Source organism: Myxocyprinus asiaticus, chromosome 5 (genome assembly GCF_019703515.2).
Source record: "Myxocyprinus asiaticus isolate MX2 ecotype Aquarium Trade chromosome 5, UBuf_Myxa_2, whole genome shotgun sequence".
In the NCBI taxonomy this organism is placed as follows: Eukaryota; Metazoa; Chordata; class Actinopteri; order Cypriniformes; family Catostomidae; genus Myxocyprinus; species Myxocyprinus asiaticus.
The window spans coordinates 50,563,214-50,577,739 of NC_059348.1; the positions used below are offsets into that span (position 1 = coordinate 50,563,214).

The 14,526-nt window shown below is 39.7% G+C and overlaps 1 protein-coding gene across 3 annotated transcripts in view; it reads right to left on the bottom strand.

The window, feature by feature from the left end:
- LOC127440540 (E3 ubiquitin-protein ligase HECW1-like) overlaps nt 1-14,526 on the bottom strand; it is an 83,009-nt gene that overhangs the window by 58,921 nt on the left and 9,562 nt on the right. The window lies entirely within an intron of this gene.

Genomic DNA, 14,526 nt, shown 5'->3' on the forward strand with positions numbered 1-14,526 from the left:
TTTGAGTGGGCAGATTAGTGTCTAAAGGCCTTTGCACACCAAAGGCAACGCGAATGAGAGGCAAATCGCGGACAAATGGCCCTTTCACATTAAAAGCGTGGCGAATGATCGCCCTTAGCACATTCACGCCTTTACAATAGGAGGTGCTAATCGACAAGCAATTTTACCCCAGCACGGTATGGTACGTCCTCCATCCATCATGGATGAGAAGAACAACAACTGGACAAGCAGATTGAAAAAAAGATAACAGATTTTCAAGACACTTCACAAACTATTTCAGTTAATCCACTGGACAAGTTGACTGGCAGTATTAACATGTGTACACAGTCTAAGGGGTGATTAGAAAAAAAAATAGAGTGTAAAAAAAAGTATATTAACGGTTAAAATGGACGATAGTGACTGCCACACATACTGTTTATACTTGTGTTTAAGGCTGCACGATATATCGAATTTATCGAAATATCGCAAATGTACATATTGCGATATGCATATCACAAAGGCTTGCGATAATGGAATGATATTAATATAGTAACATTCAAAGCAACGCAGGTACCCGAGAATAGACTGGGCACGCGACTGTGTGTGCGAGCAGTGTGCAAATGCACTGATCCCGTGAGTGCTTCATGGCTCGAGATTTTCTCCATTCACTTTCTCCATTGCCATTTCAACATTAACAGACTGGGTGATTACATGAGAGAAGACTCATTTCAGTAAGTTGTGCTGTATCTTTCAACATACCCTCTGATGTTCATTCATTTGTTTTTTAGTTTTTTCGTGCTCTGGAGAGTGAGATCATTCTGCTCTGCTCCATTTGAATTTCTACTACAGTCTGTCACACACAGCATTAAAGAGCATGAATAAAACATTTACTGTTCAAATTCCGTGATAAGTGACAAATTGAAAGCTGAAGCTAAAATCGTGTTTCTCATAAATCATGCATCTGTGGATGCTATTTTCAGCAGCATTATATATACATGCTACCAAACTTTCAGCTTGTTCATCTATAGATCCATTTATAATATTACTATTTGTTATACATAATGATTTAAATAACTCCTAGTTTGCTTTATTATAGCACCATTTTCCCCTCATATAGCTTATTTTGTAAAGCATTGCTTATATTGTAAAACCCTTACATCTATTGTGCAACACACTGGGAAGTGATCACTACCCATGGGATTTTCTAGTGTACTCCATTCACTTCTGTTTGCTAGGGAGGCAGACACTAGTGTTAGATCTAGACTTGACATCTTACCTGTCATTATATTTATTATTGTGCCAGTTCCATCATTCAGACATACTAATGCTCTATCTTCCATAAAGTCCTCAACTACTTCCCCATATGTATCAGTGTTTATACTACCCCAGAGTGTCTTGTGTGCATTAAAATCCTCACACCATATTTCCAGCCCTTTAGATTTATTGATTTTCTCAAAAAAATGTATTGACAAAGACATGGATTATATAGGTTGAATACCATAATACGAATATGAATGCTTTGGGATTGGACTCAAGATGGTGCCGAGTATGGCTGCTGCGTTGCGAGCTCGGACACAACTTAGTAGTGTTTTGTTTGTTTTGTTTACAATTCTTATGTTTTTTGTCTTGGATGTTGTCTGCTTTATTGTCTACGACAGACAAACACTTTTGGACATTGGTTCAGCAATTTCACACCGTAAACCGGACTTCAAACCTCAATGCCGACCCGCTGTTTACAAACACGCAAGCGGAGTCCTTTGTCTGGGCTGCCCGGCTGCGGAAATGCAAAAGGAAAAGGGGAAACAGAGCCGGCGTTCTCATCAGAGTAAGACGTCGCGCAAATCGACCCCCGCTACCCAGTATTCTACTGGCAAATGTTCAGTCTCTGGACAACAAGCTCTGCGAGCTGAAAGCGCGGATCTCTTTCCAACGAGAGACAAGGGACTGCTGCATTATCTGCCTTACGGAAACTTGGATGTCTGCGGAGATTCCAGACTCAGCCATTGAACCCGCGGGGTTCTCCGTGCACCAAGCGGACTGAGCGAAAGACCTCTCAGGTAAAAGCAGAGGTGGTGGTGTATGTTTTATGATCAACAAATCCTGGTTTGATCAGAGGAACGTACATTCTATCAAGTCTTTCTGCTCTCCTGATCTGGAATTTCTCATGCTTCTGTGTCGACCATTCTGGCCACCGAGGGAATTCACAGCGGTCATTATCACTGCTGTGTACATCCCCCCACAAGCCGACACAGACCGGGCACTCAAGGATCTGTATGGGATTATAAGTGAGCAGGAAACCGTGCACCCTAAGGCCACGTTCATTGTGAACGGGGACTTTAATAAAGCCAGTTTAAAATCAGTTGCACCAAAATACCACCAGCACATTAGTTTCAACACACGAGAGGAATGGGTTTTGGACCATTGCTACTCTCCCTTCCGGGATGGCTACAAATCCCTCCCCTGCCCACCATTTGGCAAATCGGACCACTCTTCCATTCTGCTTCTGCCCGCTTACAGGCAGAAACTGAAACAGGAAGCACCCACCCTCAGAACGATCCAGTGCTGGTCGGACCAATCAGACTCTACGCTACAAGACTGTTTTGATCACACGGACTGGGAGACGTTCCGGTCCGCCTCTGATGACGACATCGAGCTTTACGCTGATAGCGTAATGTGTTTCATCAAAAAGTGCGTGGAGGACATGGTTCCAACCAGAACAATACGGATCTATCCGAACCAGAAACCATGGATAAATAACGATGTTCGCGCGGCACTTAATGTGCGGACCTCCACTTTTAATTCCGGGAACGTGGAGGAGCATAAACAAGCCAGTTATGCCCTCCGAAAAACTATCAGAACCGCAAAACGCCAGTACAGGAGCAAGATTGAAGGACAGTTTAACACCACCAACTCTAGAAGCATGTGGCAGGGAATTAACATCATCACAGACTTTAAAGGGAATAAAAATTCCACCATGAACACCGCTGCCTCTCTCCCGGATGAGCTAAATACTTTTTATGCTCGTTTTGAGGGAAATAACACCGCCCTCGCGGAGAGAGCTCTCACAGCCGAAGCTACAGAGGTTAGTTCACTCTCCGTCTCTGTAGCGGATGTAACCCGATCCTTCCGACGGGTGAATATCCGCAAAGCCGCGGGCCCAGACGGCATTCCGGGCCGCGTCATCAGAGCGTGCGCGAACCAGCTGGCTGGTGTTTTTACGGACATTTTCAACCTTTCCCTCTCTTTGTCTGTAGTCCCCACATGCTTTAAAACATCCACCATTGTGCCTGTTCCAAAACAATCAAAAATAACTTGCTTAAATGACTGGCATCCTGTTGCTCTGACCCCCATCATCAGCAAATGCTTTGAGAGACTAATCAGAGATTACATCTGCTCTGTGCTGCCTCTCTCTCTTGACCCGTTGCAGTTTGCTTACCGCAACAACCGCTCCACTGATGATGCCATTGCATCTACAATACACACTGCTCTCTCCCACCTGGAAAAAAAGAACACTTATGTGAGAATGCTGTTTGTAGACTACAGCTCAGCATTCAACACCATAGTGCCCTCCAAGCTAGATGAGAGGCTCTGGGCTTAAACAGCTCGCTGTGCAGCTGGATCCTGGACTTCCTGTCAAGCAGATGCCAGGTGGTTAGAATAGGCAGCAACATCTCCTCATCACTAACCCTCAACACTGGAGCCCCGCAGGGCTGTGTTCTCAGCCCACTACTGTATTCCTTGTACACACATGACTGTGTGGCAACACATAGCTCCATCTTATATCTCACACCGGACTGTCATAAATTATATTATTATTATATTATATTCTCTCTTAACAACTTATTATCAACCGACAGCCTGAATGTCAATACAGTACAATACTGTACATTCTATATATACTACTATATATACTTTTTTATATATTTGTATTTTTTATTTTTATTGAATAATGTGTATCTATCTAGTGCGTATTGTATACTGTACAGTGTATGTTATTATTTGTATATTGTTGAGTGTAATTATGTGTATATCAGACGTTTAAATTGTGCTGTGTTAATTTGATGTTATTGTAAATTGGTATATGTCTCATCACTGTCACGACTGCTGTGTTGATCGGAACTGCACCCAAGAATTTCACACACCATTGCACTTGTGTATATGGCTGTGTGACAATAAAGTGATTAGATTTTTTTGTTTTGTTTTTTCTTCTGACACATCCTTAATACTCAGAAATTCAGCTGCTGTTTCAATTATGGTCTTTAATCTATCTGATCATCTCTTCTGGTTAGCAGTAATGTTAACAACCTTAACCATAAATGCCACATATTTAGCCTTGTTGACTAGCAGTGTATTTTCAGATCTTACACATTTATGTGAACATTTTGTCTGTTGTTTGATGTTATGTCCTTTTGCTATACCTGCATATGATTCTCTTCAGGGTTCTTCTACCATGTTATTATGTTTAATCTCTTTAATTTTGTTACATGCTTTCACAGCTTCTGCCTATGTAGTTTTGTTTACTGTCTTGTATTTTTTTATTTTTTATTTCTTGAGCTTGTTTTTGTACTTGACATCCTCTGTGTGCTACACTGAGTTCTCCACCGCATTTACAGCATTTCCTAGTCATTGCCTTACATTGTTCATATTATTCTCAGCTCCACATTTTACACATCATTGTTTCCCTCTACAGACTGCTGCTACATGTCCTACTCTTTGGCATTTGTAGCATCTTAATAGTGGTGGTATGTATTCCCTTACTTGATAGCTCATCATACCAAGTAAGACCCGATTAGGTAATGTATCTCAAAACTGTATCATTACACTGAGCCTGTCCTGTTTCTTTTTAACTCTATGTAATATGAGTCGTTTAGCATCTGCTGCAATCCCTTTGATTTCTTTATTCGAAACTGATGTTGGAACACCTGAAATACTCCTCTATTTCCTTCACTTTTCCCCATCTCTTTCGCCATTAACTTGCCTCTATTTATTGTTTTGCATTTCATAATTTTGTCTTGATGTTTTTGAGTATTAGCTACCATGATCACTCTGCCACCACTCAAACACCTGGTGCTTTTTACTGCTCCAAAACCCTTTTCTATGGCCTCTGACAGTCTTAACGGATGCAGATGTCATCCTGATTTTTCCTCAAACTCTAGTAAGACTTGTACTCCTCCTCATTCTTCTTGTGTTCACTTGAGATGCCTGGTTTGGCCCTAGCCTTTTTCTGTAATCTTATTGTATCTTTGCTGTTCATTAGTGGTGATGAGCTGTTTGATCCTTTGTGCTTCGTATTATATCTCACTTCTTGATATCCTATCTCTTCTTCATCTGCACATTCAATACCATAAGAACTATCACCCATGTTGTTTGCACTTATCTCTCTGTAAATTGCATTTCTGTTACTCCTCCTCATGTGTCTGTCGGTGTACGCTTCCTGTGCCTGACCACTACCAGTGTCTCATCCCCACTCTCGTAAAGTACCTCAGGAGCAGTCTGGAGCGCTCGTTCAGTTCAATGTGTCAGAGAGCTCACGTTGTTGCTGTGCTGCAGTCACATGATTATATGGGAACTGTGTCACGTGATCGAGGGCTCTTCCTGTTTTGACTGTAACCTCAAATATAATTGGTTATTCCCTTTTTCCAGAAGTCAGTTGTAATTGGCTGCCTGTTATTACGAAGAACCATAACAAACTCACCTTTTCTTTGCGAGCTGACCCTCCGCATGCAAGTCATTATAACTTTTTTGTTGCTAATTCTTCCCATAACAGTGCTGATTTAAATGTTATATAATGTATGCAAATAGAGGCTGACCGATATATCAGATTTACCGATTAATCTGGGCCAATAGTTGCATTTTTTAACTATCGGCTATCGGAAAAAAATCAACTCTGATAGTTATTTTTGGTTTAATTTCTCCATGGCTGGCGCTGGAGGGTTCTACAGTCTGAATTCTTTGTTTCTACAGTATAGCGGCTTCCTCTAGATGTTAAATAAAAAACAATCACTGACTCCACTTGGAGTTTGTTGTGCTAGTGACTAGGCTATTTATAGAGATGGACACTTCAAACGCGGGTTTAAAACATTGACAAAAGCCTAGGTATGTATACAATATAAGTTATTATTATTGTCATGGTATGATAAATCAGTCATTCAAGACAACCAAAGGTGGTTTGTTAATTAATTTGTTTATAACTAATCACTGCACTGGAGAATTGCATTGCCGACAAGGTGGAGAGGATGCTTACATTAGCTGTTTGCATGGTTAGAACAATGTGAATGGAAATAGGGGGGCCTGGGTAGCTCAGTGGTAAAGACGCTGGCTACCACCCCTGGAGTTCGCTAGTTCGCATCCCAGGGCGTGCTGAATGACTCCAGCCAGGTCTACTAAGCAACCAAATTGGCCCGGTTGCTGGGGTGGGTTGAGTCACATGGGGTAACCTCCTCATGATTGCTATAATGTGGTTCGTTCTCGGTGGGGCACGTGGTGAGTTGGGCGTGGTTGCCGCGGTGGATGGCATGAAGCCTCCACACGCGCTATGTCTCCATGGCAACACGCTCAACAAGCCACGTGATAAGATGCACGGGTAACTGGGATTCGTCCTTCGCCACCTGGACTGAGGCGAATCACGACGCAACCACGAGGACTTAAAAGCACATTGGGAATTGGACATTCCAAACTGGGAGAAAAAGGGGAGAAAATCCACAAAAAAAGGCAAGAATGGAAACTGCTTACCATTCCTCTTAATACTCTGTTTTGAATTAAAAGTCACTTATGAATTTGTGCAGATCTGTCGAGTTTTTTTTTTTCTGGGGTTGAGGGTGTCCAATTTGTTCCAGTCAGATTATAAACATGAGTGCTCCGAAGAGGTTTTGTTTCTAAGTGAATTTATAAGTTAATTATCAGTAGTAAATCCATCATTAATTCCAACCTTAAATTAATATGCTGCATGAGTTTTTGTATTTGCTCGGCCGTTCATCTGCTTCAGAAGTCCAAGCGCAAGAACACCTTGTGTGAATGCACGCGCACAGGAACAGTTTTATAGTTTTCCGATTGATAGTTTTTTGACTATAAAGTTTCCCAAACCTTTCTCCAGTCTGACAAAATGAACTTCTGTCCAAGCTTCCTAATTTTATGAAGTAGTTATGTACAAAAACTTAAGAGCATGGTAAAATATATCCATCTGAATTAGGCCTGCACGATTATGACAAAAATCATAATTGTCGATTATTGTCCTTGATATTGTAATCAAGATTATCGATTACGATTATTTGCTGAAATTACTGTGAAGCCACTAAGCAGGCAACCACTTCCAGGTTCTTCAGAACAGCAGGTTATGGGGCTGCGCTGCAGTTTCTTTTAAGCATTACATACTTTAATAATGTTTGTTAATGTTACTACATGTTATTATAAAGGTATATCTATGGTTTCAAGTAAAGAAATATATGTAGGTTCTTTTTTAACTTTTTACAAAACCATTTCTAATTTGTCAATATGCCTGTGTCTCACATATCATGTTGATGTATTCACATCCTCACACATTTAACACACTTCCAAAGCCTGAAAAACATGGCATAAAAATCAAAAACTACCATCAGACATGAAATATGTGTCTTTACTGCTTAAATTATTAGCCCACATACAGTAAATTATAATATTTGACATATTCAATAGTCAAACTGAACAGCCAATTTACATCAGGGATGCACCGATCCGATACCTGGATAGGTAAACGTGCGATAGCTCTGTGATTCACAAAAGGCTGTGTTTAAGTAAATATATAGTATGCGCAGCACCAGCGTGTTAGTGAATAGTGCTGCTCTGTTGACACAAACTCACACACAGGCTGGTGATGCACTCGCAACTATTTTTAGCCTTCACAGCAGTGTGCAATATTTGAGTGCTCCTCAAGAACAACATCTCAGATGTAGATGCTCAATAGTTTGGTTCACTTATAATATGCATTTAGAACGGCGCCGGAGGTGCATTTTACCAGAATTTGAATAAGCAGCGAATTAACTTGCCTACAAACAGACACATACAGGACTTCCTGGAGAGTTTAGAACGTCAAAATAAAAGTCAATAATAATAATAATATTAATAACAATGTGTTATTATTATTATTATTGTCATCATTAGTATTTGTTTACAATTTATAATAATATTTAAGTTGAATGGGTTCCAGAAAATAACTGTGTGAATGAAAAGTGGACTGATGTCTTACAACTAAATTGAACAAAAAAGAGATCTGAATCCTTTAAAGTCCAGATGCATGCTGAAACATTTTTGGAAAATAAGGAAAAAATAAAACACTGGTTTCTTTTCTACTGAAGACTTGAAGACTGGAATTACTGTTAATTTTGCTGCTACATTATCCAGTGTACTAGTTAATAATAAAGTGTTTCTTAATAAGCTAAACATTTATATTGAAATAATGTGTAGAAGTTTGTGTTTCTTTACATAATATAGAGTACTCCCAATTAGTTCCACACAATAATGTAAAGATATTCAAAATTATGCAAAAAAAAACAAAAAACACTTGTATCGGCTTGGGATCGGTATCGGCCGATACTGAGATTTCCGATATCGGAATCGAAGGAGAAAAAGTGGTATCGGTGCCTCCCTAATTTAGACTGAACTTCCTTACTGCACTTAAAATCCTGTATTGTTATCTTGTTCACATAAGATCATCGTTAGATCATATTTGGCCTCAAATCTACTTTGGAAGGCAAGATCAGCCGGTTTGCGAGTTTGTGTGATTAGTTAAAATTTCAATCTACCAACAGCAGTTGTGGGTCAAATAGGTATTTATTTGAGCAGACGTGATAAAGACGATGGTCAGTGAAATATGACGTTCAAGACTTTTTCTGTCTAAAACATCCAAAACAAGCTGACTTCAAAACAAGCCACTTTATAGCTGTTTAATACATAAATACAACTGTTCTTATTTTTTAATAAATTGTACACAAAAATCGAGCAAAGCAACAATATTCAAACTCTCCCATTATAATGACTGAAGCTGTCACTCACTGTTTGAGCCCTGCAGTTCAGCGTGAGCTCACTGACACAGAGTTCTGCACTCACAAATGCTCACATAATAAATATAGCTGTTTAAACAACACAATAAGTCAGCTATTTAGGCCCTGTCTGTACCTTGATTATAAAGGTCGGTATCGTTTTAGCTTTGTTGCGTTGCTCGTTTGTGGTTTGTTTACCTACTGTAAATAAAACAGCGCGACATGCAACGAATTGAAAATAATTCAAAAGTGTACACCTTTGCACTACAGCTTCTTTTTGAGTGTCAGATGATGTTTCTTTAGCACTGATTTTCGTGTGCCATCGCAAACAGAGATGAAACATAATGTAAGCAAGCATCTGGACGTCAGACTATTTAAAACATGTATATAAGGATTGGTTGTCATGACTGATTGGACTGTAGACTCACTGCGTCTCTGATTGGCCATTGTCGTTTCATTGCTCAACGCACACGTCTGGGATTGGTTAGAAACGTCACCGCTGTAAAAACACGTTCTAAATAGAAACCATTAACGCAGCAGGAATAGACTTAAATTGAATAATCGTCAGTTTTCACGATTACATAATTGTGACAGACGTAATCATAATCGCCATTAGTTTTTCTAATCTGAATTGTTATGTTATAGATTTAATATGACAATAAAATAATAATAGAGCTGCAAGCAGCAATACCGGGGTCAAGCCAATTATCGGTTGCATGAGCAGCGAAAGAAGCATCGTGACACATTTTAAGTTCAAATTCTGATGAATGCTGTAGGAGTTAAAGATAAAAAAAGAAACATCTATGGCCATGTTTCTCAAGATACACTACTGTTCGATTTGCGTGTACTAGTTGCACATTAAAATCTCAATCATCGGCAGAACAAAAGTGCTTGATCTTTTGGCTATTACTACATTGATAAAGAGCGTTTACTCAAGGTTGTACAGAGGGTGTTAAGTGCAACATTGAGTGAATTTAGACACAATTAAATACAGAACTGCTATTTTTTTCAAATATTTATTTTGATTCTGTAATTATTATCTTATATTTTTTTTATAAGTGTTCATGTTTTTGCCTTTGAACACAATTGTTTTTGTCTCTTCTCATAATTTTTTGTATTTTGTGACAGTGATGCTGATTTCAATACATAATTTAAACAAAATATATGTTTTGATTATTTCCATGACAATAACTTAATTGAAAACAATTTTGTCTAATTGATTGAAATATTTCAAGCAAGCACATTTAGCCATTGTTTACTACAGGGCATCCAGAATTCACAATGACCCCGCCAGGGCAAGGTCCTAAAATATTTTCATTTTACTAAGCAAATGCAACAGCCTTAATTCCTCTTTGGTATTTTTTTATAAATTTGGTACTTTCAAATTTGTTTATGAAACAATTCTAAACAGCAAAAATCTATTTGCTAATATCTTCAGGCATGGTCTGCAAATAATCAGCAGATTTCAATTTCATGTTGATTGGACAAATGTTACAGGAATAATAGCAACTACAAAAAGTTTACATAAAATCAAATCATGGCCATCCATGGTATAATTTTTCTCTGCATGACCCACACAATCTAACAAGACCAGTCTCACAAAAATGCAAACATACGGCCTCAAGTCCATTTTGGTGTGCTCAATGTCAAATTTGTTGATGATTGGCTAATGGCTGCCATGTTTCTCAATATATGCAACTGTCCTCGTGATCAATAATGGCAACTCCCACAAAGACACTGAGTGCAAAGGCACTGTATGCTAATTGTACGAGCAAAATGTACTAATGACGATTTTTATTTTGGTGGTTTTGTTCCGATCGGACGAACAGCTTTGGAGCAATTCGAAGTGGCAACAGGCCATAAGGTGAACCATATGGTATCACTGGTATCATTGCGCTTGGCGAGTCCTCCCAAACTTAATGAGACCAGTCCTGTGAAAATAGACCAACACCAATAAAAGTTTTAAGCTCACAAAGTTAAAAAAAATAATAATAATAATTTTTCCACCACTAGGTGGCGCCGGACCCAAACTTCTCAGGCACATTCTACATTTTATGTAGCTCTGTCTCACAATCACTTTAAAACAATTTTGGTGGAAATCGGACCAAAATTGTAGTAGCGAAAAAACATGTTTCCTCAAAATTCAAAATGGCGGAAAATCTAGTCGAGTGAAACCAATGTATTCATTCAACTCGGCGTGAGCTCAGGAATCAGGGGAAAAAAGAATTTTGTCTTTAGGACTTACAGTTCAAAAGTTATTAGCGTAAACATGAGTGACACTTTGACCTGTTGGTGGCGCTAAAGGGTTTCAGTTACAGACTCGAAATTTGCTGTGGTATCTGTTCAGACTGTCCTCTAGCTGTGTGCAAAATTTCATAACTTTCCTGCAAACAGTTCTATGGGCTGCCATAGACTCCTATGGCAGAAAAAAGAATAATAAGAACACCAACGATTATAGGGGTCTTTGCCCTTTCAGGGTTTGACCCCTAATAATACATATTATCAGTAGTGATGAAGCATACAGTCGCTATTTGGCTTTGTAAGGCAGTGTTTAATGTTACTGCTGAACTACAAACATATTTGACTTGTAATATTTTCATTAATATTTTCAGTAATTTCAGATGGCAAATGCTTTGAAGAAGGTACCAGTGTGGGAGAAATTTATTAAAGTATGGCCATGGAAAGTAATACTTTATAAAGTTCAGCACTATTTTACACTGAGTGGAAAGTTTTCATTCATATTATACATTTTTTAAAACTATCGGCTGATTAATCGACTATTGGCATGTTTTCCCACCTTAATTATCGTATTCGGCAAAACTCACTATCAGTCGTCCTCTATATGCAAGTACTGCGTATCCTTGTCAGACACTTTATAAAGAGGAAGTTTACTAAAATTTTACAATCAAGCGGTTGCATTCTTGTGAATGCACGCAAAAGTTTCCTCTTTTTTGTGCGCATTCACAAGAATGTAATCAATCAATAAAGCGCTCATATGTATGGCAGTATAATGCCATCATAGGAGAAGGCGAGGTAGCTCTAGAACAGTGATTCTCAATTGGTTTTGCATAAAGACCTATTAAGATTTTCCTTCTTTTTTTTAATGGAACATCTGAATGCAAGAATTCAAACAGAAGGCTTAAATGCTATTGTCATTTAGCTAAAGATTGGCTGGAATAAGCTAAACAAACCTGAAATGCAGGTACAGTGGGGTCAAAGTGTCCACATCTAAAATCTGGGATTCAATCTTTAAATCAAATACAGATCTAATCTAATTTAAATCTGGAAATCTAGGATTCAGAAACATTTAAAACAAAAGTAACATGATGCAAAATATATATATACAGGTGCATCTCAATAAATTAGAATGTCGTGGAAAAGTTCATTTATTTCAGTAACTCAACTCAAATTGTGAAACTCGTGTATTAAATAAATTCAATGCACACAGACTGAAGTAGTTTAAGTCTTTGGTTCTTTTAATTGTGATGATTTTGGCTCACATTTAACAAAAACCCACCAATTCACTATCTCAAAAAATTAGAATACATCATAGGACCAATAAAAAAAACATTTTTAGTGAATTGTTGGCCTTCTGGAAAGTATGTTCATTTACTGTATATGTACTCAATACTTGGTAGGGGCTCCTTTTGCTTTAATTACTGCCTCAATTTGGCGTGGCATGGAAGTGATCAGTTTGTGGCACTGCCGAGGTGGTATGGAAGCCCAGGTTTCTTTGACAGTGGCCTTCAGCTCATCTGCATTTTTTGGTCTCTTGTTTCTCATTTTCCTCTTGACAATACCCCATAGATTCTCTATGGGGTTCAGGTCTGGTGAGTTTGCTGGCCAGTCAAGCACACCAACACCATGGTCATTTAACCAACTTTTGGTGCTTTTGGCAGTGTGGGCAGGTGCCAAATCCTGCTGGAAAATGAAATCAGCATCTTTAAAAAGCTGGTCAGCAGAAGGAAGCATGAAGTGCTCCAAAATGTCTTGGTAAACGGGTGCAGTGACTTTGGTTTTCAAAAAACACAATGGACCAACACCAGCAGATGACATTGCACCCCAAATCATCACAGACTGTGGAAACTTAACACTGGACTTCAAGCAACTTGGGCAATGAGCTTCTCCACCCTTCCTCCAGACTCCAGGACCTTGGTTTCCAAATGAAATACAAAACTTGCTCTCATCTGAAAAGAGGACTTTGGACCACTGGCAACAGTCCAGTTCTTCTTCTCCTTAGCCCAGGTAAGACGCCTCTGATGTTGTCTGTGGTTCAGGAGTGGCTTAACAAGAGGAATACGACAACTGTAGCCAAATTCCTTGACACGTCTGTGTGTGGTGGCTCTTGATGCCTTGACCCCAGCCTCAGTCCATTCCTTGTGAAGTTCACCCAAATTCTTGAATCGATTTTGCTTGACAATCCTCATAAGGCTGCGGTTCTCTCGGTTGGTTGTGCATCATTTTTGTCTTCCACACTTTTTCCTTCCACTCAACTTTCTGTTAACATGCTTGGATACAGCACTCTGTGAACAGCCAGCTTCTTTGGCAATGAATGTTTGTGGCTTACCCTCCTTGTGAAGGGTGTCAATGATTGTCTTCTGGACAACTGTCAAATCAGCAGACTTCCCCATGATTGTGTAGCCTAGTGAACCAAACTGAGAGACCATTTTGAAGGCTCAGGAAACCTTTGCAGGTGTATTGAGTTGATTAGCTGACTGGCATGTCACCATATTCTAATTTTTTGAGATAGTGAATTGGTGGGCTTTTGTTAAATGTGAGCCAAAATCATCACAATTAAAAGAACCAAAGACTTAAACTACTTCAGTCTGTGTGCATTGAATTTATTTAATTCACAAGTTTCACAATTTGAGTTGAATTACTGAAATAAATGAACTTTTCCACGACATTCTAATTTATTGAGATGCACCTGTATGTGTGTGTGTGTATATATATAAGAAAATGAATTAGGCTATATATTAGAGATTCTGCACAATTTTGAACCCCACTGTACATGTGTGGTGAGCAGGGGGTGTGGCCAAGCGGCGTCTGGGCAGAGCGAGGCCAGGAAGATAAGTGGCGAACGAGTTCCACCTGTGCACCACACCGGTCTCGCGTTCCAGTGAGGAGCAGCGGGAGTATTTAAGGAGAGGAGACAACAGCAGACAGGGAGAGAGTGACGCACGGAGCTGTGTGCGTGTCAGTATGTTATGTGCGACACTGAAATGTGTATAGGGTTTGTACAATTAAAGTTAATTGGAGTGTTCACTTGGTCCCCGCTTCCTCCTTTGGGAGAGTTGGAGAACCTTGCCGCATTGGTGCCAAAACCCGGGATCTGGAGGAGGGATGCGCTGTCATGGAGTCCTCACCGCTGCCATCCGCCAGGAGGCAATGCAGCTGGCTGAGGACCATTTGGCAGTGTGTTCGGGGGCCGGCGAGCCTGTCCCTCTCCCCTCTCTCCCCTCTCCCCGCTCACTCAACTCTCTTTCTCCCTCTCCTCCCTCCTCCTCTCCTTCCCCTCGTCCTGTTCCTACAC